The sequence below is a fragment of the Taudactylus pleione genome, unplaced genomic scaffold (assembly GCF_031769625.1).
Source record: "Taudactylus pleione unplaced genomic scaffold, aTauple2 ptg000248l, whole genome shotgun sequence".
Classification (NCBI taxonomy): Eukaryota; Metazoa; Chordata; class Amphibia; order Anura; family Myobatrachidae; genus Taudactylus; species Taudactylus pleione.
In genome coordinates, this window is record NW_028284650.1 from 4,253,856 (window position 1) to 4,278,788 (window position 24,933).

The following is a 24,933-nucleotide window of genomic DNA, read 5'->3' on the forward strand; positions in this document are numbered from 1 at the left end:
TATGACCATGAAAAATGATTTCTATTAACTATTTTATATAAATAGGGTCCATCTTGGACAAATTATTTGATATCTTTTCTGATATTGCTGGTCTGAAATCTATTAGTGGTCACGTGAGTTATGAAAGCTTATTTTGAAAAAAAAAAAACAGAATACTCCACTCAACAAGAAAGGTAAAATTTGAATGCAGTCAAGTTTGTTAGACAAAGTGCTGCATCTCTTAGATTGCAATGCCATGCTCTCAAAACAAACATCAATAAAAATGCCCTGTGTGAGCATTGAACTCACGACCTTCAGATTATGAGACTGACGCACAACCTACTGCGCTAACAAGGCTCCTGCCTTATTTGCTTCATTTTTGAAATGGTGGGATTATTTTTGTTTAACAAAATAATGTCAGTGAAATGTTTTTTTTTTATATTATATGAAACAGTGAAGGACGCAATCGACATCTTCCCATATGGTCTAGCGGTTAGGATTCCTGGTTTTCACCCAATACAACCCTATTGCTGTTTTAAGACAGATTCAAAAACAGAGGACCAAAAGATAATAATTGCAGCCAAGTGTTTCCTTCTGTCTGATTGGTACTTGATGTGGTCCCAATTGCACATGTGTGTTGCTTCTTCCAGTTATGACAATATTTATGCCATTATCATTTGTCTTTAACTGAAGACAGGTAAAATTTAAGATGTCCTGAATCTTTGTGAGAAATGGAATTGTGGCTCTTTGATTGCATTGCAAAGCTCTGAGGGAATCAAATCACAAAGAAGACTAGAACAATGCCTTGTGCTCCACTTTCTTCTGTATTGATTCCAATTCTGAGAAATAAATTATCACAATTCCCACTATTCTTGCTCTGAAATCATTCAGAAATAAACAAAAGATTGAGGGCACATGTCATCTTAGAAACAGAAAACTCCACCAATTCTTAGAGGAAAAATTTCCAAATGTTCTATCAATATTGTAAGTAACAGAATAGAGGCTTGGAGATTGCAATGTACCTCTATCAGGGCAAAAAGCATGAAACACAAAATAAAAAATTGTTGTAAATGTGATAAGTGATTTGAACACACCTTTGCCATTAATTAAGGTCTAAAATCCATTGGCAGTAAGATTTCTGAGGACAAAGTTTTGACTATGACCATGAAAAATGATTTCTATTAACTATTTTATATAAATAGGGTCCATCTTGGACAAATTATTTGATATCTTTTCTGATATTGCTGGTCTGAAATCTATTAGTGGTCACGTGAGTTATGAAAGCTTATTTTGAAAAAAAAAAAAACAATACTCCACTCAACAAGAAAGGTAAAATTTGAATGCAGTCAAGTTTGTTAGACAAAGTGCTGCATCTCTTAGATTGCAATGCCATGCTCTCAAAACAAACATCAATAAAAATGCCCTGTGTGAGGATTGAACTCACGACCTTCAGATTATGAGACTGACGCGCTACCTACTGCGCTAACAAGGCTCCTGCCTTATTTGCTTCATTTTTGAAATGGTGGGATTATTTTTGTTTAACAAAATAATGTCAGTGAAATGTTTTTTTTTATATTATATGAAACAGTGAAGGACGCAATCGACATCTTCCCATATGGTCTAGCGGTTAGGATTCCTGGTTTTCTCCCAGGCGGCCCGGGTTTGACTCCCGGTATGGGAATACAACCTTATTGCTGTTTTAAGACAGATTCAAAAACAGAGGACCAAAAGATAATAATTGCAGCCAAGTGTTTCCTTCTGTCTGATTGGTACCTGATGTGGTCCCAATTGCACATGTGTGTTGCTTCTTCCAGTTATGACAATATTTATGCCATTAGCATTTGTCTTTAACTGAAGACAGGTAAAATTTAAGATGTCCTGAATCTTTGTGAGAAATGGAATTGTGGCTCTTTGATTGCATTGCAAAGCTCTGAGGGAATCAAATCACAAAGAAGACTAGAACAATGCCTTGTGCTCCACTTTCTTCTGTATTGATTCCAATTCAGAGAAATAAATTATCACAATTCCCACTATTCTTGCTCTGAAATCATTCAGAAATAAACAAAAGATTGAGGGCACATGTCATCTTAGAAACAGAAAACTCCACCAATTCTTAGAGGAAAAATTTCCAAATGTTCTATCAATATTGTAAGTAACAGAATAGAGGCTTGGAGATTGCAATGTACCTCTATCAGGGCAAAAAGCATGAAACACAAAATAAAAAATTGTTGTAAATGTGATAAGTGATTTGAACACACCTTTGCCATTAATTAAGGTCTAAAATCCATTGGCGGTAAGATTTCTGAGGACAAAGTTTTGACTATGACCATGAAAAATGATTTCTATTAACTATTTTATATAAATAGGGTCCATCTTGGACAAATTATTTGATATCTTTTCTGATATTGCTGGTCTGAAATCTATTAGTGGTCACGTGAGTTATGAAAGCTTATTTTGAAAAAAAAAAAAACAATACTCCACTCAACAAGAAAGGTAAAATTTGAATGCAGTCAAGTTTGTTAGACAAAGTGCTGCATCTCTTAGATTGCAATGCCATGCTCTCAAAACAAACATCAATAAAAATGCCCTGTGTGAGGATTGAACTCACGACCTTCAGATTATGAGACAGACGCGCTACCTACTGCGCTAACAAGGCTCCTGCCTTATTTACTTCATTTTTGACATGGTGGGATTATTTTTGTTTAACAAAATAATGTCAGTGAAATGTTTTTTTTTATATTATATGAAACAGTGAAGGACGCAATCGACATCTTCCCATATGGTCTAGCGGTTAGGATTCCTGGTTTTCTCCCAGGCGGCCCGGGTTTGACTCCCGGTATGGGAATACAACCCTATTGCTGTTTTAAGACAGATTCAAAAACAGAGGACCAAAAGATAATAATTGCAGCCAAGTGTTTCCTTCTGTCTGATTGGTACTTGATGTGGTCCCAATTGCACATGTGTGTTGCTTCTTCCAGTTATGACAATATTTATGCCATTATCATTTGTCTTTAACTGAAGACAGGTAAAATTTAAGATGTCCTGAATCTTTGTGAGAAATGGAATTGTGGCTCTTTGATTGCATTGCAAAGCTCTGAGGGAATCAAATCACAAAGAAGACTAGAACAATGCCTTGTGCTCCACTTTCTTCTGTATTGATTCCAATTCAGAGAAATAAATTATCACAATTCCCACTATTCTTGCTCTGAAATCATTCAGAAATAAACAAAAGATTGAGGGCACATGTCATCTTAGAAACAGAAAACTCCACCAATTCTTAGAGGAAAAATTTCCAAATGTTCTATCAATATTGTAAGTAACAGAATAGAGGCTTGGAGATTGCAATGTACCTCTATCAGGGCAAAAAGCATGAAACACAAAATAAAAAATTGTTGTAAATGTGATAAGTGATTTGAACACACCTTTGCCATTAATTAAGGTCTAAAATCCATTGGCGGTAAGATTTCTGAGGACAAAGTTTTGACTATGACCATGAAAAATGATTTCTATTAACTATTTTATATAAATAGGGTTCATCTTGGACAAATTATTTGATATCTTTTCTGATATTGCTGGTCTGAAATCTATTAGTGGTCACGTGAGTTATGAAAGCTTATTTTGAAAAAAAAAAAACAGAATACTCCACTCAACAAGAAAGGTAAAATTTGAATGCAGTCAAGTTTGTTAGACAAAGTGCTGCATCTCTTAGATTGCAATGCCATGCTCTCAAAACAAACATCAATAAAAATGCCCTGTGTGAGGATTGAACTCACGACCTTCAGATTATGAGACTGACGCGCTACCTACTGCGCTAACAAGGCTCCTGCTTTATTTTCTTCATTTTTGAAATGGTGGGATTATTTTTGTTTAACAAAATAATGTCAGTGAAATGTTTTTTTTTATATTATATGAAACAGTGAAGGACGCAATCGACATCTTCCCATATGGTCTAGCGGTTAGGATTCCTGGTTTTCTCCCAGGCGGCCCGGGTTTGACTCCCGGTATGGGAATACAACCCTATTGCTGTTTTAAGACAGATTCAAAAACAGAGGACCAAAAGATAATAATTGCAGCCAAGTGTTTCCTTCTGTCTGATTGGTACTTGATGTGGTCCCAATTGCACATGTGTGTTGCTTCTTCCAGTTATGACAATATTTATGCCATTATCATTTGTCTTTAACTGAAGACAGGTAAAATTTAAGATGTCCTGAATCTTTGTGAGAAATGGAATTGTGGCTCTTTGATTGCATTGCAAAGCTCTGAGGGAATCAAATCACAAAGAAGACTAGAACAATGCCTTGTGCTCCACTTTCTTCTGTATTGATTCCAATTCAGAGAAATAAATTATCACAATTCCCACTATTCTTGCTCTGAAATCATTCAGAAATAAACAAAAGATTGAGGGCACATGTCATCTTAGAAACAGAAAACTCCACCAATTCTTAGAGGAAAAATTTCCAAATGTTCTATCAATATTGTAAGTAACAGAATAGAGGCTTGGAGATTGCAATGTACCTCTATCAGGGCAAAAAGCATGAAACACAAAATAAAAAATTGTTGTAAATGTGATAAGTGATTTGAACACACCTTTGCCATTAATTAAGGTCTAAAATCCATTGGCGGTAAGATTTCTGAGGACAAAGTTTTGACTATGACCATGAAAAATGATTTCTATTAACTATTTTATATAAATAGGGTCCATCTTGGACAAATTATTTGATATCTTTTCTGATATTGCTGGTCTGAAATCTATTAGTGGTCACGTGAGTTATGAAAGCTTATTTTGAAAAAAAAAAAAACAATACTCCACTCAACAAGAAAGGTAAAATTTGAATGCAGTCAAGTTTGTTAGACAAAGTGCTGCATCTCTTAGATTGCAATGCCATGCTCTCAAAACAAACATCAATAAAAATGCCCTGTGTGAGGATTGAACTCACGACCTTCAGATTATGAGACTGACGCGCTACCTACTGCGCTAACAAGGCTCCTTCCTTATTTGCTTCATTTTTGACATGGTGGGATTATTTTTGTTTAACAAAATAATGTCAGTGAAATGTTTTTTTTTTATATTATATGAAACAGTGAAGGACGCAATCGACATCTTCCCATATGGTCTAGCGGTTAGGATTCCTGGTTTTCACCCAATACAACCCTATTGCTGTTTTAAGACAGATTCAAAAACAGAGGACCAAAAGATAATAATTGCAGCCAAGTGTTTCCTTCTGTCTGATTGGTACTTGATGTGGTCCCAATTGCACATGTGTGTTGCTTCTTCCAGTTATGACAATATTTATGCCATTATCATTTGTCTTTAACTGAAGACAGGTAAAATTTAAGATGTCCTGAATCTTTGTGAGAAATGGAATTGTGGCTCTTTGATTGCATTGCAAAGCTCTGAGGGAATCAAATCACAAAGAAGACTAGAACAATGCCTTGTGCTCCACTTTCTTCTGTATTGATTCCAATTCTGAGAAATAAATTATCACAATTCCCACTATTCTTGCTCTGAAATCATTCAGAAATAAACAAAAGATTGAGGGCACATGTCATCTTAGAAACAGAAAACTCCACCAATTCTTAGAGGAAAAATTTCCAAATGTTCTATCAATATTGTAAGTAACAGAATAGAGGCTTGGAGATTGCAATGTACCTCTATCAGGGCAAAAAGCATGAAACACAAAATAAAAAATTGTTGTAAATGTGATAAGTGATTTGAACACACCTTTGCCATTAATTAAGGTCTAAAATCCATTGGCAGTAAGATTTCTGAGGACAAAGTTTTGACTATGACCATGAAAAATGATTTCTATTAACTATTTTATATAAATAGGGTCCATCTTGGACAAATTATTTGATATCTTTTCTGATATTGCTGGTCTGAAATCTATTAGTGGTCACGTGAGTTATGAAAGCTTATTTTGAAAAAAAAAAAAACAATACTCCACTCAACAAGAAAGGTAAAATTTGAATGCAGTCAAGTTTGTTAGACAAAGTGCTGCATCTCTTAGATTGCAATGCCATGCTCTCAAAACAAACATCAATAAAAATGCCCTGTGTGAGGATTGAACTCACGACCTTCAGATTATGAGACTGACGCGCTACCTACTGCGCTAACAAGGCTCCTGCCTTATTTGCTTCATTTTTGAAATGGTGGGATTATTTTTGTTTAACAAAATAATGTCAGTGAAATGTTTTTTTTTATATTATATGAAACAGTGAAGGACGCAATCGACATCTTCCCATATGGTCTAGCGGTTAGGATTCCTGGTTTTCTCCCAGGCGGCCCGGGTTTGACTCCCGGTATGGGAATACAACCTTATTGCTGTTTTAAGACAGATTCAAAAACAGAGGACCAAAAGATAATAATTGCAGCCAAGTGTTTCCTTCTGTCTGATTGGTACCTGATGTGGTCCCAATTGCACATGTGTGTTGCTTCTTCCAGTTATGACAATATTTATGCCATTAGCATTTGTCTTTAACTGAAGACAGGTAAAATTTAAGATGTCCTGAATCTTTGTGAGAAATGGAATTGTGGCTCTATGATTGCATTGCAAAGCTCTGAGGGAATAAAATCACAAAGAAGACTAGAACAATGCCTTGTGCTCCACTTTCTTCTGTATTGATTCCAATTCAGAGAAATAAATTATCACAATTCCCACTATTCTTGCTCTGAAATCATTCAGAAATAAACAAAAGATTGAGGGCACATGTCATCTTAGAAACAGAAAACTCCACCAATTCTTAGAGGAAAAATTTCCAAATGTTCTATCAATATTGTAAGTAACAGAATAGAGGCTTGGAGATTGCAATGTACCTCTATCAGGGCAAAAAGCATGAAACACAAAATAAAAAATTGTTGTAAATGTGATAAGTGATTTGAACACACCTTTGCCATTAATTAAGGTCTAAAATCCATTGGCGGTAAGATTTCTGAGGACAAAGTTTTGACTATGACCATGAAAAATGATTTCTATTAACTATTTTATATAAATAGGGTCCATCTTGGACAAATTATTTGATATCTTTTCTGATATTGCTGGTCTGAAATCTATTAGTGGTCACGTGAGTTATGAAAGCTTATTTTGAAAAAAAAAAAACAGAATACTCCACTCAACAAGAAAGGTAAAATTTGAATGCAGTCAAGTTTGTTAGACAAAGTGCTGCATCTCTTAGATTGCAATGCCATGCTCTCAAAACAAACATCAATAAAAATGCCCTGTGTGAGCATTGAACTCACGACCTTCAGATTATGAGACTGACGCACAACCTACTGCGCTAACAAGGCTCCTGCCTTATTTGCTTCATTTTTGAAATGGTGGGATTATTTTTGTTTAACAAAATAATGTCAGTGAAATGTTTTTTTTTTATATTATATGAAACAGTGAAGGACGCAATCGACATCTTCCCATATGGTCTAGCGGTTAGGATTCCTGGTTTTCACCCAATACAACCCTATTGCTGTTTTAAGACAGATTCAAAAACAGAGGACCAAAAGATAATAATTGCAGCCAAGTGTTTCCTTCTGTCTGATTGGTACTTGATGTGGTCCCAATTGCACATGTGTGTTGCTTCTTCCAGTTATGACAATATTTATGCCATTATCATTTGTCTTTAACTGAAGACAGGTAAAATTTAAGATGTCCTGAATCTTTGTGAGAAATGGAATTGTGGCTCTTTGATTGCATTGCAAAGCTCTGAGGGAATCAAATCACAAAGAAGACTAGAACAATGCCTTGTGCTCCACTTTCTTCTGTATTGATTCCAATTCTGAGAAATAAATTATCACAATTCCCACTATTCTTGCTCTGAAATCATTCAGAAATAAACAAAAGATTGAGGGCACATGTCATCTTAGAAACAGAAAACTCCACCAATTCTTAGAGGAAAAATTTCCAAATGTTCTATCAATATTGTAAGTAACAGAATAGAGGCTTGGAGATTGCAATGTACCTCTATCAGGGCAAAAAGCATGAAACACAAAATAAAAAATTGTTGTAAATGTGATAAGTGATTTGAACACACCTTTGCCATTAATTAAGGTCTAAAATCCATTGGCAGTAAGATTTCTGAGGACAAAGTTTTGACTATGACCATGAAAAATGATTTCTATTAACTATTTTATATAAATAGGGTCCATCTTGGACAAATTATTTGATATCTTTTCTGATATTGCTGGTCTGAAATCTATTAGTGGTCACGTGAGTTATGAAAGCTTATTTTGAAAAAAAAAAAAACAATACTCCACTCAACAAGAAAGGTAAAATTTGAATGCAGTCAAGTTTGTTAGACAAAGTGCTGCATCTCTTAGATTGCAATGCCATGCTCTCAAAACAAACATCAATAAAAATGCCCTGTGTGAGGATTGAACTCACGACCTTCAGATTATGAGACTGACGCGCTACCTACTGCGCTAACAAGGCTCCTGCCTTATTTGCTTCATTTTTGAAATGGTGGGATTATTTTTGTTTAACAAAATAATGTCAGTGAAATGTTTTTTTTTATATTATATGAAACAGTGAAGGACGCAATCGACATCTTCCCATATGGTCTAGCGGTTAGGATTCCTGGTTTTCTCCCAGGCGGCCCGGGTTTGACTCCCGGTATGGGAATACAACCTTATTGCTGTTTTAAGACAGATTCAAAAACAGAGGACCAAAAGATAATAATTGCAGCCAAGTGTTTCCTTCTGTCTGATTGGTACCTGATGTGGTCCCAATTGCACATGTGTGTTGCTTCTTCCAGTTATGACAATATTTATGCCATTAGCATTTGTCTTTAACTGAAGACAGGTAAAATTTAAGATGTCCTGAATCTTTGTGAGAAATGGAATTGTGGCTCTATGATTGCATTGCAAAGCTCTGAGGGAATAAAATCACAAAGAAGACTAGAACAATGCCTTGTGCTCCACTTTCTTCTGTATTGATTCCAATTCAGAGAAATAAATTATCACAATTCCCACTATTCTTGCTCTGAAATCATTCAGAAATAAACAAAAGATTGAGGGCACATGTCATCTTAGAAACAGAAAACTCCACCAATTCTTAGAGGAAAAATTTCCAAATGTTCTATCAATATTGTAAGTAACAGAATAGAGGCTTGGAGATTGCAATGTACCTCTATCAGGGCAAAAAGCATGAAACACAAAATAAAAAATTGTTGTAAATGTGATAAGTGATTTGAACACACCTTTGCCATTAATTAAGGTCTAAAATCCATTGGCGGTAAGATTTCTGAGGACAAAGTTTTGACTATGACCATGAAAAATGATTTCTATTAACTATTTTATATAAATAGGGTCCATCTTGGACAAATTATTTGATATCTTTTCTGATATTGCTGGTCTGAAATCTATTAGTGGTCACGTGAGTTATGAAAGCTTATTTTGAAAAAAAAAAAACAGAATACTCCACTCAACAAGAAAGGTAAAATTTGAATGCAGTCAAGTTTGTTAGACAAAGTGCTGCATCTCTTAGATTGCAATGCCATGCTCTCAAAACAAACATCAATAAAAATGCCCTGTGTGAGCATTGAACTCACGACCTTCAGATTATGAGACTGACGCACAACCTACTGCGCTAACAAGGCTCCTGCCTTATTTGCTTCATTTTTGAAATGGTGGGATTATTTTTGTTTAACAAAATAATGTCAGTGAAATGTTTTTTTTTTATATTATATGAAACAGTGAAGGACGCAATCGACATCTTCCCATATGGTCTAGCGGTTAGGATTCCTGGTTTTCACCCAATACAACCCTATTGCTGTTTTAAGACAGATTCAAAAACAGAGGACCAAAAGATAATAATTGCAGCCAAGTGTTTCCTTCTGTCTGATTGGTACTTGATGTGGTCCCAATTGCACATGTGTGTTGCTTCTTCCAGTTATGACAATATTTATGCCATTATCATTTGTCTTTAACTGAAGACAGGTAAAATTTAAGATGTCCTGAATCTTTGTGAGAAATGGAATTGTGGCTCTTTGATTGCATTGCAAAGCTCTGAGGGAATCAAATCACAAAGAAGACTAGAACAATGCCTTGTGCTCCACTTTCTTCTGTATTGATTCCAATTCTGAGAAATAAATTATCACAATTCCCACTATTCTTGCTCTGAAATCATTCAGAAATAAACAAAAGATTGAGGGCACATGTCATCTTAGAAACAGAAAACTCCACCAATTCTTAGAGGAAAAATTTCCAAATGTTCTATCAATATTGTAAGTAACAGAATAGAGGCTTGGAGATTGCAATGTACCTCTATCAGGGCAAAAAGCATGAAACACAAAATAAAAAATTGTTGTAAATGTGATAAGTGATTTGAACACACCTTTGCCATTAATTAAGGTCTAAAATCCATTGGCAGTAAGATTTCTGAGGACAAAGTTTTGACTATGACCATGAAAAATGATTTCTATTAACTATTTTATATAAATAGGGTCCATCTTGGACAAATTATTTGATATCTTTTCTGATATTGCTGGTCTGAAATCTATTAGTGGTCACGTGAGTTATGAAAGCTTATTTTGAAAAAAAAAAAAACAATACTCCACTCAACAAGAAAGGTAAAATTTGAATGCAGTCAAGTTTGTTAGACAAAGTGCTGCATCTCTTAGATTGCAATGCCATGCTCTCAAAACAAACATCAATAAAAATGCCCTGTGTGAGGATTGAACTCACGACCTTCAGATTATGAGACTGACGCGCTACCTACTGCGCTAACAAGGCTCCTGCCTTATTTGCTTCATTTTTGAAATGGTGGGATTATTTTTGTTTAACAAAATAATGTCAGTGAAATGTTTTTTTTTATATTATATGAAACAGTGAAGGACGCAATCGACATCTTCCCATATGGTCTAGCGGTTAGGATTCCTGGTTTTCTCCCAGGCGGCCCGGGTTTGACTCCCGGTATGGGAATACAACCTTATTGCTGTTTTAAGACAGATTCAAAAACAGAGGACCAAAAGATAATAATTGCAGCCAAGTGTTTCCTTCTGTCTGATTGGTACCTGATGTGGTCCCAATTGCACATGTGTGTTGCTTCTTCCAGTTATGACAATATTTATGCCATTAGCATTTGTCTTTAACTGAAGACAGGTAAAATTTAAGATGTCCTGAATCTTTGTGAGAAATGGAATTGTGGCTCTATGATTGCATTGCAAAGCTCTGAGGGAATAAAATCACAAAGAAGACTAGAACAATGCCTTGTGCTCCACTTTCTTCTGTATTGATTCCAATTCAGAGAAATAAATTATCACAATTCCCACTATTCTTGCTCTGAAATCATTCAGAAATAAACAAAAGATTGAGGGCACATGTCATCTTAGAAACAGAAAACTCCACCAATTCTTAGAGGAAAAATTTCCAAATGTTCTATCAATATTGTAAGTAACAGAATAGAGGCTTGGAGATTGCAATGTACCTCTATCAGGGCAAAAAGCATGAAACACAAAATAAAAAATTGTTGTAAATGTGATAAGTGATTTGAACACACCTTTGCCATTAATTAAGGTCTAAAATCCATTGGCGGTAAGATTTCTGAGGACAAAGTTTTGACTATGACCATGAAAAATGATTTCTATTAACTATTTTATATAAATAGGGTCCATCTTGGACAAATTATTTGATATCTTTTCTGATATTGCTGGTCTGAAATCTATTAGTGGTCACGTGAGTTATGAAAGCTTATTTTGAAAAAAAAAAAACAGAATACTCCACTCAACAAGAAAGGTAAAATTTGAATGCAGTCAAGTTTGTTAGACAAAGTGCTGCATCTCTTAGATTGCAATGCCATGCTCTCAAAACAAACATCAATAAAAATGCCCTGTGTGAGGATTGAACTCACGACCTTCAGATTATGAGACTGACGCGCTACCTACTGCGCTAACAAGGCTCCTGCCTTATTTGCTTCATTTTTGAAATGGTGGGATTATTTTTGTTTAACAAAATAATGTCAGTGAAATGTTTTTTTTTATATTATATGAAACAGTGAAGGACGCAATCGACATCTTCCCATATGGTCTAGCGGTTAGGATTCCTGGTTTTCTCCCAGGCGGCCCGGGTTTGACTCCCGGTATGGGAATACAACCTTATTGCTGTTTTAAGACAGATTCAAAAACAGAGGACCAAAAGATAATAATTGCAGCCAAGTGTTTCCTTCTGTCTGATTGGTACCTGATGTGGTCCCAATTGCACATGTGTGTTGCTTCTTCCAGTTATGACAATATTTATGCCATTAGCATTTGTCTTTAACTGAAGACAGGTAAAATTTAAGATGTCCTGAATCTTTGTGAGAAATGGAATTGTGGCTCTATGATTGCATTGCAAAGCTCTGAGGGAATAAAATCACAAAGAAGACTAGAACAATGCCTTGTGCTCCACTTTCTTCTGTATTGATTCCAATTCAGAGAAATAAATTATCACAATTCCCACTATTCTTGCTCTGAAATCATTCAGAAATAAACAAAAGATTGAGGGCACATGTCATCTTAGAAACAGAAAACTCCACCAATTCTTAGAGGAAAAATTTCCAAATGTTCTATCAATATTGTAAGTAACAGAATAGAGGCTTGGAGATTGCAATGTACCTCTATCAGGGCAAAAAGCATGAAACACAAAATAAAAAATTGTTGTAAATGTGATAAGTGATTTGAACACACCTTTGCCATTAATTAAGGTCTAAAATCCATTGGCGGTAAGATTTCTGAGGACAAAGTTTTGACTATGACCATGAAAAATGATTTCTATTAACTATTTTATATAAATAGGGTCCATCTTGGACAAATTATTTGATATCTTTTCTGATATTGCTGGTCTGAAATCTATTAGTGGTCACGTGAGTTATGAAAGCTTATTTTGAAAAAAAAAAAACAGAATACTCCACTCAACAAGAAAGGTAAAATTTGAATGCAGTCAAGTTTGTTAGACAAAGTGCTGCATCTCTTAGATTGCAATGCCATGCTCTCAAAACAAACATCAATAAAAATGCCCTGTGTGAGCATTGAACTCACGACCTTCAGATTATGAGACTGACGCACAACCTACTGCGCTAACAAGGCTCCTGCCTTATTTGCTTCATTTTTGAAATGGTGGGATTATTTTTGTTTAACAAAATAATGTCAGTGAAATGTTTTTTTTTTATATTATATGAAACAGTGAAGGACGCAATCGACATCTTCCCATATGGTCTAGCGGTTAGGATTCCTGGTTTTCACCCAATACAACCCTATTGCTGTTTTAAGACAGATTCAAAAACAGAGGACCAAAAGATAATAATTGCAGCCAAGTGTTTCCTTCTGTCTGATTGGTACTTGATGTGGTCCCAATTGCACATGTGTGTTGCTTCTTCCAGTTATGACAATATTTATGCCATTATCATTTGTCTTTAACTGAAGACAGGTAAAATTTAAGATGTCCTGAATCTTTGTGAGAAATGGAATTGTGGCTCTTTGATTGCATTGCAAAGCTCTGAGGGAATCAAATCACAAAGAAGACTAGAACAATGCCTTGTGCTCCACTTTCTTCTGTATTGATTCCAATTCTGAGAAATAAATTATCACAATTCCCACTATTCTTGCTCTGAAATCATTCAGAAATAAACAAAAGATTGAGGGCACATGTCATCTTAGAAACAGAAAACTCCACCAATTCTTAGAGGAAAAATTTCCAAATGTTCTATCAATATTGTAAGTAACAGAATAGAGGCTTGGAGATTGCAATGTACCTCTATCAGGGCAAAAAGCATGAAACACAAAATAAAAAATTGTTGTAAATGTGATAAGTGATTTGAACACACCTTTGCCATTAATTAAGGTCTAAAATCCATTGGCAGTAAGATTTCTGAGGACAAAGTTTTGACTATGACCATGAAAAATGATTTCTATTAACTATTTTATATAAATAGGGTCCATCTTGGACAAATTATTTGATATCTTTTCTGATATTGCTGGTCTGAAATCTATTAGTGGTCACGTGAGTTATGAAAGCTTATTTTGAAAAAAAAAAAAACAATACTCCACTCAACAAGAAAGGTAAAATTTGAATGCAGTCAAGTTTGTTAGACAAAGTGCTGCATCTCTTAGATTGCAATGCCATGCTCTCAAAACAAACATCAATAAAAATGCCCTGTGTGAGGATTGAACTCACGACCTTCAGATTATGAGACTGACGCGCTACCTACTGCGCTAACAAGGCTCCTGCCTTATTTGCTTCATTTTTGAAATGGTGGGATTATTTTTGTTTAACAAAATAATGTCAGTGAAATGTTTTTTTTTATATTATATGAAACAGTGAAGGACGCAATCGACATCTTCCCATATGGTCTAGCGGTTAGGATTCCTGGTTTTCTCCCAGGCGGCCCGGGTTTGACTCCCGGTATGGGAATACAACCTTATTGCTGTTTTAAGACAGATTCAAAAACAGAGGACCAAAAGATAATAATTGCAGCCAAGTGTTTCCTTCTGTCTGATTGGTACCTGATGTGGTCCCAATTGCACATGTGTGTTGCTTCTTCCAGTTATGACAATATTTATGCCATTAGCATTTGTCTTTAACTGAAGACAGGTAAAATTTAAGATGTCCTGAATCTTTGTGAGAAATGGAATTGTGGCTCTATGATTGCATTGCAAAGCTCTGAGGGAATAAAATCACAAAGAAGACTAGAACAATGCCTTGTGCTCCACTTTCTTCTGTATTGATTCCAATTCAGAGAAATAAATTATCACAATTCCCACTATTCTTGCTCTGAAATCATTCAGAAATAAACAAAAGATTGAGGGCACATGTCATCTTAGAAACAGAAAACTCCACCAATTCTTAGAGGAAAAATTTCCAAATGTTCTATCAATATTGTAAGTAACAGAATAGAGGCTTGGAGATTGCAATGTACCTCTATCAGGGCAAAAAGCATGAAACACAAAATAAAAAATTGTTGTAAATGTGATAAGTGATTTGAACACACCTTTGCCATTAATTAAGGTCTAAAATCCATTGGCGGTAAGATTTCTGAGGACAAAGTTTTGACTATGACCATGAAAAATGATTTCTATTAACTATTTTATATAAATAGGGTCCATCTTGGACAAATTATTTGATATCTTTTCTGATATTGCTGGTCTGAAATCTATTAGTGGTCACGTGAGTTATGAAAGCTTATTTTGAAAAAAAAAAAACAGAATACTCCACTCAACAAGAAAGGTAAAATTTGAATGCAGTCAAGTTTGTTAGACAAAGTGCTGCATCTCTTAGATTGCAATGCCATGCTCTCAAAACAAACATCAATAAAAATGCCCTGTGTGAGCATTGAACTCACGACCTTCAGATTATGAGACTGACGCACAACCTACTGCGCTAACAAGGCTCCTGCCTTATTTGCTTCATTTTTGAAATGGTGGGATTATTTTTGTTTAACAAAATAATGTCAGTGAAATGTTTTTTTTTTATATTATATGAAACAGTGAAGGACGCAATCGACATCTTCCCATATGGTCTAGCGGTTAGGATTCCTGGTTTTCACCCAATACAACCCTATTGCTGTTTTAAGACAGATTCAAAAACAGAGGACCAAAAGATAATAATTGCAGCCAAGTGTTTCCTTCTGTCTGATTGGTACTTGATGTGGTCCCAATTGCACATGTGTGTTGCTTCTTCCAGTTATGACAATATTTATGCCATTATCATTTGTCTTTAACTGAAGACAGGTAAAATTTAAGATGTCCTGAATCTTTGTGAGAAATGGAATTGTGGCTCTTTGATTGCATTGCAAAGCTCTGAGGGAATCAAATCACAAAGAAGACTAGAACAATGCCTTGTGCTCCACTTTCTTCTGTATTGATTCCAATTCTGAGAAATAAATTATCACAATTCCCACTATTCTTGCTCTGAAATCATTCAGAAATAAACAAAAGATTGAGGGCACATGTCATCTTAGAAACAGAAAACTCCACCAATTCTTAGAGGAAAAATTTCCAAATGTTCTATCAATATTGTAAGTAACAGAATAGAGGCTTGGAGATTGCAATGTACCTCTATCAGGGCAAAAAGCATGAAACACAAAATAAAAAATTGTTGTAAATGTGATAAGTGATTTGAACACACCTTTGCCATTAATTAAGGTCTAAAATCCATTGGCAGTAAGATTTCTGAGGACAAAGTTTTGACTATGACCATGAAAAATGATTTCTATTAACTATTTTATATAAATAGGGTCCATCTTGGACAAATTATTTGATATCTTTTCTGATATTGCTGGTCTGAAATCTATTAGTGGTCACGTGAGTTATGAAAGCTTATTTTGAAAAAAAAAAAAACAATACTCCACTCAACAAGAAAGGTAAAATTTGAATGCAGTCAAGTTTGTTAGACAAAGTGCTGCATCTCTTAGATTGCAATGCCATGCTCTCAAAACAAACATCAATAAAAATGCCCTGTGTGAGGATTGAACTCACGACCTTCAGATTATGAGACTGACGCGCTACCTACTGCGCTAACAAGGCTCCTGCCTTATTTGCTTCATTTTTGAAATGGTGGGATTATTTTTGTTTAACAAAATAATGTCAGTGAAATGTTTTTTTTTATATTATATGAAACAGTGAAGGACGCAATCGACATCTTCCCATATGGTCTAGCGGTTAGGATTCCTGGTTTTCTCCCAGGCGGCCCGGGTTTGACTCCCGGTATGGGAATACAACCTTATTGCTGTTTTAAGACAGATTCAAAAACAGAGGACCAAAAGATAATAATTGCAGCCAAGTGTTTCCTTCTGTCTGATTGGTACCTGATGTGGTCCCAATTGCACATGTGTGTTGCTTCTTCCAGTTATGACAATATTTATGCCATTAGCATTTGTCTTTAACTGAAGACAGGTAAAATTTAAGATGTCCTGAATCTTTGTGAGAAATGGAATTGTGGCTCTATGATTGCATTGCAAAGCTCTGAGGGAATAAAATCACAAAGAAGACTAGAACAATGCCTTGTGCTCCACTTTCTTCTGTATTGATTCCAATTCAGAGAAATAAATTATCACAATTCCCACTATTCTTGCTCTGAAATCATTCAGAAATAAACAAAAGATTGAGGGCACATGTCATCTTAGAAACAGAAAACTCCACCAATTCTTAGAGGAAAAATTTCCAAATGTTCTATCAATATTGTAAGTAACAGAATAGAGGCTTGGAGATTGCAATGTACCTCTATCAGGGCAAAAAGCATGAAACACAAAATAAAAAATTGTTGTAAATGTGATAAGTGATTTGAACACACCTTTGCCATTAATTAAGGTCTAAAATCCATTGGCGGTAAGATTTCTGAGGACAAAGTTTTGACTATGACCATGAAAAATGATTTCTATTAACTATTTTATATAAATAGGGTCCATCTTGGACAAATTATTTGATATCTTTTCTGATATTGCTGGTCTGAAATCTATTAGTGGTCACGTGAGTTATGAAAGCTTATTTTGAAAAAAAAAAAACAGAATACTCCACTCAACAAGAAAGGTAAAATTTGAATGCAGTCAAGTTTGTTAGACAAAGTGCTGCATCTCTTAGATTGCAATGCCATGCTCTCAAAACAAACATCAATAAAAATGCCCTGTGTGAGCATTGAACTCACGACCTTCAGATTATGAGACTGACGCACAACCTACTGCGCTAACAAGGCTCCTGCCTTATTTGCTTCATTTTTGAAATGGTGGGATTATTTTTGTTTAACAAAATAATGTCAGTGAAATGTTTTTTTTTTATATTATATGAAACAGTGAAGGACGCAATCGACATCTTCCCATATGGTCTAGCGGTTAGGATTCCTGGTTTTCACCCAATACAACCCTATTGCTGTTTTAAGACAGATTCAAAAACAGAGGACCAAAAGATAATAATTGCAGCCAAGTGTTTCCTTCTGTCTGATTGGTACTTGATGTGGTCCCAATTGCACATGTGTGTTGCTTCTTCCAGTTATGACAATATTTATGCCATTATCATTTGTCTTTAACTGAAGACAGGTAAAATTTAAGATGTCCTGAATCTTTGTGAGAAATGGAATTGTGGCTCTTTGATTGCATTGCAAAGCTCTGAGGGAATCAAATCACAAAGAAGACTAGAACAATGCCTTGTGCTCCACTTTCTTCTGTATTGATTCCAATTCTGAGAAATAAATTATCACAATTCCCACTATTCTTGCTCTGAAATCATTCAGAAATAAACAAAAGATTGAGGGCACATGTCATCTTAGAAACAGAAAACTCCACCAATTCTTAGAGGAAAAATTTCCAAATGTTCTATCAATATTGTAAGTAACAGAATAGAGGCTTGGAGATTGCAATGTACCTCTATCAGGGCAAAAAGCATGAAACACAAAATAAAAAATTGTTGTAAATGTGATAAGTGATTTGAACACACCTTTGCCATTAATTAAGGTCTAAAATCCATTGGCAGTAAGATTTCTGAGGACAAAGTTTTGACTATGACCATGAAAAATGATTTCTATTAACTATTTTATATAAATAGGGTCCATCTTGGACAAATTATTTGATATCTTTTCTGATATTGCTGGTCTGAAATCTATTAGTGGTCACGTGAGTTATGAAAGCTTATTTTGAAAAAAAAAAAAACAATACTCCACTCAACAAGAAAGGTAAAATTTGAATGCAGTCAAGTTTGTTAGACAAAGTGCTGCATCTCTTAGATTGCAATGCCATGCTCTCAAAACAAACATCAATAAAAATGCCCTGTGTGAGGATTGAACTCACGACCTTCAGATTATGAGACTGACGCGCTACCTACTGCGCTAACAAGGCTCCTGCCTTATTTGCTTCATTTTTGAAATGGTGGGATTATTTTTGTTTAACAAAATAATGTCAGTGAAATGTTTTTTTTTATATTATATGAAACAGTGAAGGACGCAATCAACATCTTCCCATATGGTCTAGCGGTTAGGATTCCTGGTTTTCACCCAGGCGGCCCGGGTTCGACTCCCGGTATGGGAATACAACCTTATTGCTGTTTTAAGACAGATTCAAAAACAGAGGACCAAAAGATAATAATTGCAGCCAAGTGTTTCCTTCTGTCTGATTGGTACCTGATGTGGTCCCAATTGCACATGTGTGTTGCTTCTTCCAGTTATGACAATATTTATGCCATTAGCATTTGTCTTTAACTGAAGACAGGTAAAATTTAAGATGTCCTGAATCTTTGTGAGAAATGGAATTGTGGCTCTATGATTGCATTGCAAAGCTCTGAGGGAATAAAATCACAAAGAAGACTAGAACAATGCCTTGTGCTCCACTTTCTTCTGTATTGATTCCAATTCAGAGAAATAAATTATCACAATTCCCACTATTCTTGCTCTGAAATCATTCAGAAATAAACAAAAGATTGAGGGCACATGTCATCTTAGAAACAGAAAACTCCACCAATTCTTAGAGGAAAAATTTCCAAATGTTCTATCAATATTGTAAGTAACAGAATAGAGGCTTGGAGATTGCAATGTACCTCTATCAGGGCAAAAAGCATGAAACACAAAATAAAAAATTGTTGTAAATGTGATAAGTGATTTGAACACACCTTTGCCATTAATTAAGGTCTAAAATCCATTGGCGGTAAGATTTCTGAGGACAAAGTTTTGACTATGACCATGAAAAATGATTTCTATTAACTATTTTATATAAATAGGGTCCATCTTGGACAAATTATTTGATATCTTTTCTGATATTGCTGGTCTGAAATCTATTAGTGGTCACGTGAGTTATGAAAGCTTATTTTGAAAAAAAAAAAACAGAATACTCCACTCAACAAGAAAGGTAAAATTTGAATGCAGTCAAGTTTGTTAGACAAAGTGCTGCATCTCTTAGATTGCAATGCCATGCTCTCAAAACAAACATCAATAAAAATGCCCTGTGTGAGGATTGAACTCACGACCTTCAGATTATGAGACAGACGCGCTACCTACTGCGCTAACAAGGCTCCTGCCTTATTTACTTCATTTTTGACATGGTGGGATTATTTTTGTTTAACAAAATAATGTCAGTGAAATGTTTTTTTTTATATTATATGAAACAGTGAAGGACGCAATCGACATCTTCCCATATGGTCTAGCGGTTAGGATTCCTGGTTTTCTCCCAGGCGGCCCGGGTTTGACTCCCGGTATGGGAATACAACCCTATTGCTGTTTTAAGACAGATTCAAAAACAGAGGACCAAAAGATAATAATTGCAGCCAAGTGTTTCCTTCTGTCTGATTGGTACTTGATGTGGTCCCAATTGCACATGTGTGTTGCTTCTTCCAGTTATGACAATATTTATGCCATTATCATTTGTCTTTAACTGAAGACAGGTAAAATTTAAGATGTCCTGAATCTTTGTGAGAAATGGAATTGTGGCTCTTTGATTGCATTGCAAAGCTCTGAGGGAATCAAATCACAAAGAAGACTAGAACAATGCCTTGTGCTCCACTTTCTTCTGTATTGATTCCAATTCAGAGAAATAAATTATCACAATTCCCACTATTCTTGCTCTGAAATCATTCAGAAATAAACAAAAGATTGAGGGCACATGTCATCTTAGAAACAGAAAACTCCACCAATTCTTAGAGGAAAAATTTCCAAATGTTCTATCAATATTGTAAGTAACAGAATAGAGGCTTGGAGATTGCAATGTACCTCTATCAGGGCAAAAAGCATGAAACACAAAATAAAAAATTGTTGTAAATGTGATAAGTGATTTGAACACACCTTTGCCATTAATTAAGGTCTAAAATCCATTGGCGGTAAGATTTCTGAGGACAAAGTTTTGACTATGACCATGAAAAATGATTTCTATTAACTATTTTATATAAATAGGGTTCATCTTGGACAAATTATTTGATATCTTTTCTGATATTGCTGGTCTGAAATCTATTAGTGGTCACGTGAGTTATGAAAGCTTATTTTGAAAAAAAAAAAACAGAATACTCCACTCAACAAGAAAGGTAAAATTTGAATGCAGTCAAGTTTGTTAGACAAAGTGCTGCATCTCTTAGATTGCAATGCCATGCTCTCAAAACAAACATCAATAAAAATGCCCTGTGTGAGGATTGAACTCACGACCTTCAGATTATGAGACTGACGCGCTACCTACTGCGCTAACAAGGCTCCTGCTTTATTTTCTTCATTTTTGAAATGGTGGGATTATTTTTGTTTAACAAAATAATGTCAGTGAAATGTTTTTTTTTATATTATATGAAACAGTGAAGGACGCAATCGACATCTTCCCATATGGTCTAGCGGTTAGGATTCCTGGTTTTCTCCCAGGCGGCCCGGGTTTGACTCCCGGTATGGGAATACAACCCTATTGCTGTTTTAAGACAGATTCAAAAACAGAGGACCAAAAGATAATAATTGCAGCCAAGTGTTTCCTTCTGTCTGATTGGTACTTGATGTGGTCCCAATTGCACATGTGTGTTGCTTCTTCCAGTTATGACAATATTTATGCCATTATCATTTGTCTTTAACTGAAGACAGGTAAAATTTAAGATGTCCTGAATCTTTGTGAGAAATGGAATTGTGGCTCTTTGATTGCATTGCAAAGCTCTGAGGGAATCAAATCACAAAGAAGACTAGAACAATGCCTTGTGCTCCACTTTCTTCTGTATTGATTCCAATTCAGAGAAATAAATTATCACAATTCCCACTATTCTTGCTCTGAAATCATTCAGAAATAAACAAAAGATTGAGGGCACATGTCATCTTAGAAACAGAAAACTCCACCAATTCTTAGAGGAAAAATTTCCAAATGTTCTATCAATATTGTAAGTAACAGAATAGAGGCTTGGAGATTGCAATGTACCTCTATCAGGGCAAAAAGCATGAAACACAAAATAAAAAATTGTTGTAAATGTGATAAGTGATTTGAACACACCTTTGCCATTAATTAAGGTCTAAAATCCATTGGCGGTAAGATTTCTGAGGACAAAGTTTTGACTATGACCATGAAAAATGATTTCTATTAACTATTTTATATAAATAGGGTCCATCTTGGACAAATTATTTGATATCTTTTCTGATATTGCTGGTCTGAAATCTATTAGTGGTCACGTGAGTTATGAAAGCTTATTTTGAAAAAAAAAAAAACAATACTCCACTCAACAAGAAAGGTAAAATTTGAATGCAGTCAAGTTTGTTAGACAAAGTGCTGCATCTCTTAGATTGCAATGCCATGCTCTCAAAACAAACATCAATAAAAATGCCCTGTGTGAGGATTGAACTCACGACCTTCAGATTATGAGACTGACGCGCTACCTACTGCGCTAACAAGGCTCCTTCCTTATTTGCTTCATTTTTGACATGGTGGGATTATTTTTGTTTAACAAAATAATGTCAGTGAAATGTTTTTTTTTTATATTATATGAAACAGTGAAGGACGCAATCGACATCTTCCCATATGGTCTAGCGGTTAGGATTCCTGGTTTTCACCCAATACAACCCTATTGCTGTTTTAAGACAGATTCAAAAACAGAGGACCAAAAGATAATAATTGCAGCCAAGTGTTTCCTTCTGTCTGATTGGTACTTGATGTGGTCCCAATTGCACATGTGTGTTGCTTCTTCCAGTTATGACAATATTTATGCCATTATCATTTGTCTTTAACTGAAGACAGGTAAAATTTAAGATGTCCTGAATCTTTGTGAGAAATGGAATTGTGGCTCTTTGATTGCATTGCAAAGCTCTGAGGGAATCAAATCACAAAGAAGACTAGAACAATGCCTTGTGCTCCACTTTCTTCTGTATTGATTCCAATTCTGAGAAATAAATTATCACAATTCCCACTATTCTTGCTCTGAAATCATTCAGAAATAAACAAAAGATTGAGGGCACATGTCATCTTAGAAACAGAAAACTCCACCAATTCTTAGAGGAAAAATTTCCAAATGTTCTATCAATATTGTAAGTAACAGAATAGAGGCTTGGAGATTGCAATGTACCTCTATCAGGGCAAAAAGCATGAAACACAAAATAAAAAATTGTTGTAAATGTGATAAGTGATTTGAACACACCTTTGCCATTAATTAAGGTCTAAAATCCATTGGCAGTAAGATTTCTGAGGACAAAGTTTTGACTATGACCATGAAAAATGATTTCTATTAACTATTTTATATAAATAGGGTCCATCTTGGACAAATTATTTGATATCTTTTCTGATATTGCTGGTCTGAAATCTATTAGTGGTCACGTGAGTTATGAAAGCTTATTTTGAAAAAAAAAAAAACAATACTCCACTCAACAAGAAAGGTAAAATTTGAATGCAGTCAAGTTTGTTAGACAAAGTGCTGCATCTCTTAGATTGCAATGCCATGCTCTCAAAACAAACATCAATAAAAATGCCCTGTGTGAGGATTGAACTCACGACCTTCAGATTATGAGACTGACGCGCTACCTACTGCGCTAACAAGGCTCCTGCCTTATTTGCTTCATTTTTGAAATGGTGGGATTATTTTTGTTTAACAAAATAATGTCAGTGAAATGTTTTTTTTTATATTATATGAAACAGTGAAGGACGCAATCGACATCTTCCCATATGGTCTAGCGGTTAGGATTCCTGGTTTTCTCCCAGGCGGCCCGGGTTTGACTCCCGGTATGGGAATACAACCTTATTGCTGTTTTAAGACAGATTCAAAAACAGAGGACCAAAAGATAATAATTGCAGCCAAGTGTTTCCTTCTGTCTGATTGGTACCTGATGTGGTCCCAATTGCACATGTGTGTTGCTTCTTCCAGTTATGACAATATTTATGCCATTAGCATTTGTCTTTAACTGAAGACAGGTAAAATTTAAGATGTCCTGAATCTTTGTGAGAAATGGAATTGTGGCTCTATGATTGCATTGCAAAGCTCTGAGGGAATAAAATCACAAAGAAGACTAGAACAATGCCTTGTGCTCCACTTTCTTCTGTATTGATTCCAATTCAGAGAAATAAATTATCACAATTCCCACTATTCTTGCTCTGAAATCATTCAGAAATAAACAAAAGATTGAGGGCACATGTCATCTTAGAAACAGAAAACTCCACCAATTCTTAGAGGAAAAATTTCCAAATGTTCTATCAATATTGTAAGTAACAGAATAGAGGCTTGGAGATTGCAATGTACCTCTATCAGGGCAAAAAGCATGAAACACAAAATAAAAAATTGTTGTAAATGTGATAAGTGATTTGAACACACCTTTGCCATTAATTAAGGTCTAAAATCCATTGGCGGTAAGATTTCTGAGGACAAAGTTTTGACTATGACCATGAAAAATGATTTCTATTAACTATTTTATATAAATAGGGTCCATCTTGGACAAATTATTTGATATCTTTTCTGATATTGCTGGTCTGAAATCTATTAGTGGTCACGTGAGTTATGAAAGCTTATTTTGAAAAAAAAAAAACAGAATACTCCACTCAACAAGAAAGGTAAAATTTGAATGCAGTCAAGTTTGTTAGACAAAGTGCTGCATCTCTTAGATTGCAATGCCATGCTCTCAAAACAAACATCAATAAAAATGCCCTGTGTGAGCATTGAACTCACGACCTTCAGATTATGAGACTGACGCACAACCTACTGCGCTAACAAGGCTCCTGCCTTATTTGCTTCATTTTTGAAATGGTGGGATTATTTTTGTTTAACAAAATAATGTCAGTGAAATGTTTTTTTTTTATATTATATGAAACAGTGAAGGACGCAATCGACATCTTCCCATATGGTCTAGCGGTTAGGATTCCTGGTTTTCACCCAATACAACCCTATTGCTGTTTTAAGACAGATTCAAAAACAGAGGACCAAAAGATAATAATTGCAGCCAAGTGTTTCCTTCTGTCTGATTGGTACTTGATGTGGTCCCAATTGCACATGTGTGTTGCTTCTTCCAGTTATGACAATATTTATGCCATTATCATTTGTCTTTAACTGAAGACAGGTAAAATTTAAGATGTCCTGAATCTTTGTGAGAAA

The 24,933-nt window shown here is 35.1% G+C and overlaps 28 non-coding genes across 28 annotated transcripts; 13 read left to right on the forward strand and 15 right to left on the reverse strand.

Annotated features, from left to right (window-relative positions):
• Positions 1-1,398: 1,398 nt before the first annotated feature.
• On the reverse strand, positions 1,399-1,471 carry TRNAM-CAU (transfer RNA methionine (anticodon CAU)). Its single transcript has one exon. It is a non-coding gene; the product is annotated as a tRNA-Met (tRNA).
• A 117-nt stretch (positions 1,472-1,588) lies between these two features.
• On the forward strand, positions 1,589-1,660 carry TRNAE-UUC (transfer RNA glutamic acid (anticodon UUC)). Its single transcript has one exon. It is a non-coding gene; the product is annotated as a tRNA-Glu (tRNA).
• Positions 1,661-2,562: 902 nt separating this feature from the next.
• TRNAM-CAU (transfer RNA methionine (anticodon CAU)) lies at positions 2,563-2,635 on the reverse strand. The gene has a single exon. It is a non-coding gene; the product is annotated as a tRNA-Met (tRNA).
• Positions 2,636-2,752: 117 nt separating this feature from the next.
• TRNAE-UUC (transfer RNA glutamic acid (anticodon UUC)) lies at positions 2,753-2,824 on the forward strand. The gene has a single exon. It is a non-coding gene; the product is annotated as a tRNA-Glu (tRNA).
• A 903-nt stretch (positions 2,825-3,727) lies between these two features.
• Positions 3,728-3,800, reverse strand: TRNAM-CAU (transfer RNA methionine (anticodon CAU)). The gene has a single exon. It is a non-coding gene; the product is annotated as a tRNA-Met (tRNA).
• Positions 3,801-3,917: 117 nt separating this feature from the next.
• TRNAE-UUC (transfer RNA glutamic acid (anticodon UUC)) lies at positions 3,918-3,989 on the forward strand. Its single transcript has one exon. It is a non-coding gene; the product is annotated as a tRNA-Glu (tRNA).
• A 902-nt stretch (positions 3,990-4,891) lies between these two features.
• Positions 4,892-4,964, reverse strand: TRNAM-CAU (transfer RNA methionine (anticodon CAU)). The gene has a single exon. It is a non-coding gene; the product is annotated as a tRNA-Met (tRNA).
• A 1,062-nt stretch (positions 4,965-6,026) lies between these two features.
• On the reverse strand, positions 6,027-6,099 carry TRNAM-CAU (transfer RNA methionine (anticodon CAU)). Its single transcript has one exon. It is a non-coding gene; the product is annotated as a tRNA-Met (tRNA).
• A 117-nt stretch (positions 6,100-6,216) lies between these two features.
• On the forward strand, positions 6,217-6,288 carry TRNAE-UUC (transfer RNA glutamic acid (anticodon UUC)). Its single transcript has one exon. It is a non-coding gene; the product is annotated as a tRNA-Glu (tRNA).
• Positions 6,289-8,326: 2,038 nt separating this feature from the next.
• TRNAM-CAU (transfer RNA methionine (anticodon CAU)) lies at positions 8,327-8,399 on the reverse strand. Its single transcript has one exon. It is a non-coding gene; the product is annotated as a tRNA-Met (tRNA).
• Positions 8,400-8,516: 117 nt separating this feature from the next.
• Positions 8,517-8,588, forward strand: TRNAE-UUC (transfer RNA glutamic acid (anticodon UUC)). The gene has a single exon. It is a non-coding gene; the product is annotated as a tRNA-Glu (tRNA).
• Positions 8,589-10,626: 2,038 nt separating this feature from the next.
• Positions 10,627-10,699, reverse strand: TRNAM-CAU (transfer RNA methionine (anticodon CAU)). The gene has a single exon. It is a non-coding gene; the product is annotated as a tRNA-Met (tRNA).
• A 117-nt stretch (positions 10,700-10,816) lies between these two features.
• Positions 10,817-10,888, forward strand: TRNAE-UUC (transfer RNA glutamic acid (anticodon UUC)). The gene has a single exon. It is a non-coding gene; the product is annotated as a tRNA-Glu (tRNA).
• A 903-nt stretch (positions 10,889-11,791) lies between these two features.
• TRNAM-CAU (transfer RNA methionine (anticodon CAU)) lies at positions 11,792-11,864 on the reverse strand. The gene has a single exon. It is a non-coding gene; the product is annotated as a tRNA-Met (tRNA).
• A 117-nt stretch (positions 11,865-11,981) lies between these two features.
• TRNAE-UUC (transfer RNA glutamic acid (anticodon UUC)) lies at positions 11,982-12,053 on the forward strand. Its single transcript has one exon. It is a non-coding gene; the product is annotated as a tRNA-Glu (tRNA).
• A 2,038-nt stretch (positions 12,054-14,091) lies between these two features.
• Positions 14,092-14,164, reverse strand: TRNAM-CAU (transfer RNA methionine (anticodon CAU)). The gene has a single exon. It is a non-coding gene; the product is annotated as a tRNA-Met (tRNA).
• A 117-nt stretch (positions 14,165-14,281) lies between these two features.
• On the forward strand, positions 14,282-14,353 carry TRNAE-UUC (transfer RNA glutamic acid (anticodon UUC)). Its single transcript has one exon. It is a non-coding gene; the product is annotated as a tRNA-Glu (tRNA).
• A 2,038-nt stretch (positions 14,354-16,391) lies between these two features.
• On the reverse strand, positions 16,392-16,464 carry TRNAM-CAU (transfer RNA methionine (anticodon CAU)). The gene has a single exon. It is a non-coding gene; the product is annotated as a tRNA-Met (tRNA).
• A 117-nt stretch (positions 16,465-16,581) lies between these two features.
• Positions 16,582-16,653, forward strand: TRNAE-UUC (transfer RNA glutamic acid (anticodon UUC)). The gene has a single exon. It is a non-coding gene; the product is annotated as a tRNA-Glu (tRNA).
• Positions 16,654-18,691: 2,038 nt separating this feature from the next.
• On the reverse strand, positions 18,692-18,764 carry TRNAM-CAU (transfer RNA methionine (anticodon CAU)). Its single transcript has one exon. It is a non-coding gene; the product is annotated as a tRNA-Met (tRNA).
• Positions 18,765-18,881: 117 nt separating this feature from the next.
• On the forward strand, positions 18,882-18,953 carry TRNAE-UUC (transfer RNA glutamic acid (anticodon UUC)). The gene has a single exon. It is a non-coding gene; the product is annotated as a tRNA-Glu (tRNA).
• A 903-nt stretch (positions 18,954-19,856) lies between these two features.
• Positions 19,857-19,929, reverse strand: TRNAM-CAU (transfer RNA methionine (anticodon CAU)). Its single transcript has one exon. It is a non-coding gene; the product is annotated as a tRNA-Met (tRNA).
• A 117-nt stretch (positions 19,930-20,046) lies between these two features.
• Positions 20,047-20,118, forward strand: TRNAE-UUC (transfer RNA glutamic acid (anticodon UUC)). The gene has a single exon. It is a non-coding gene; the product is annotated as a tRNA-Glu (tRNA).
• A 903-nt stretch (positions 20,119-21,021) lies between these two features.
• Positions 21,022-21,094, reverse strand: TRNAM-CAU (transfer RNA methionine (anticodon CAU)). The gene has a single exon. It is a non-coding gene; the product is annotated as a tRNA-Met (tRNA).
• A 117-nt stretch (positions 21,095-21,211) lies between these two features.
• On the forward strand, positions 21,212-21,283 carry TRNAE-UUC (transfer RNA glutamic acid (anticodon UUC)). The gene has a single exon. It is a non-coding gene; the product is annotated as a tRNA-Glu (tRNA).
• Positions 21,284-22,185: 902 nt separating this feature from the next.
• On the reverse strand, positions 22,186-22,258 carry TRNAM-CAU (transfer RNA methionine (anticodon CAU)). Its single transcript has one exon. It is a non-coding gene; the product is annotated as a tRNA-Met (tRNA).
• Positions 22,259-23,320: 1,062 nt separating this feature from the next.
• On the reverse strand, positions 23,321-23,393 carry TRNAM-CAU (transfer RNA methionine (anticodon CAU)). Its single transcript has one exon. It is a non-coding gene; the product is annotated as a tRNA-Met (tRNA).
• A 117-nt stretch (positions 23,394-23,510) lies between these two features.
• On the forward strand, positions 23,511-23,582 carry TRNAE-UUC (transfer RNA glutamic acid (anticodon UUC)). Its single transcript has one exon. It is a non-coding gene; the product is annotated as a tRNA-Glu (tRNA).
• The last annotated feature ends 1,351 nt before the right edge of the window (positions 23,583-24,933 follow it).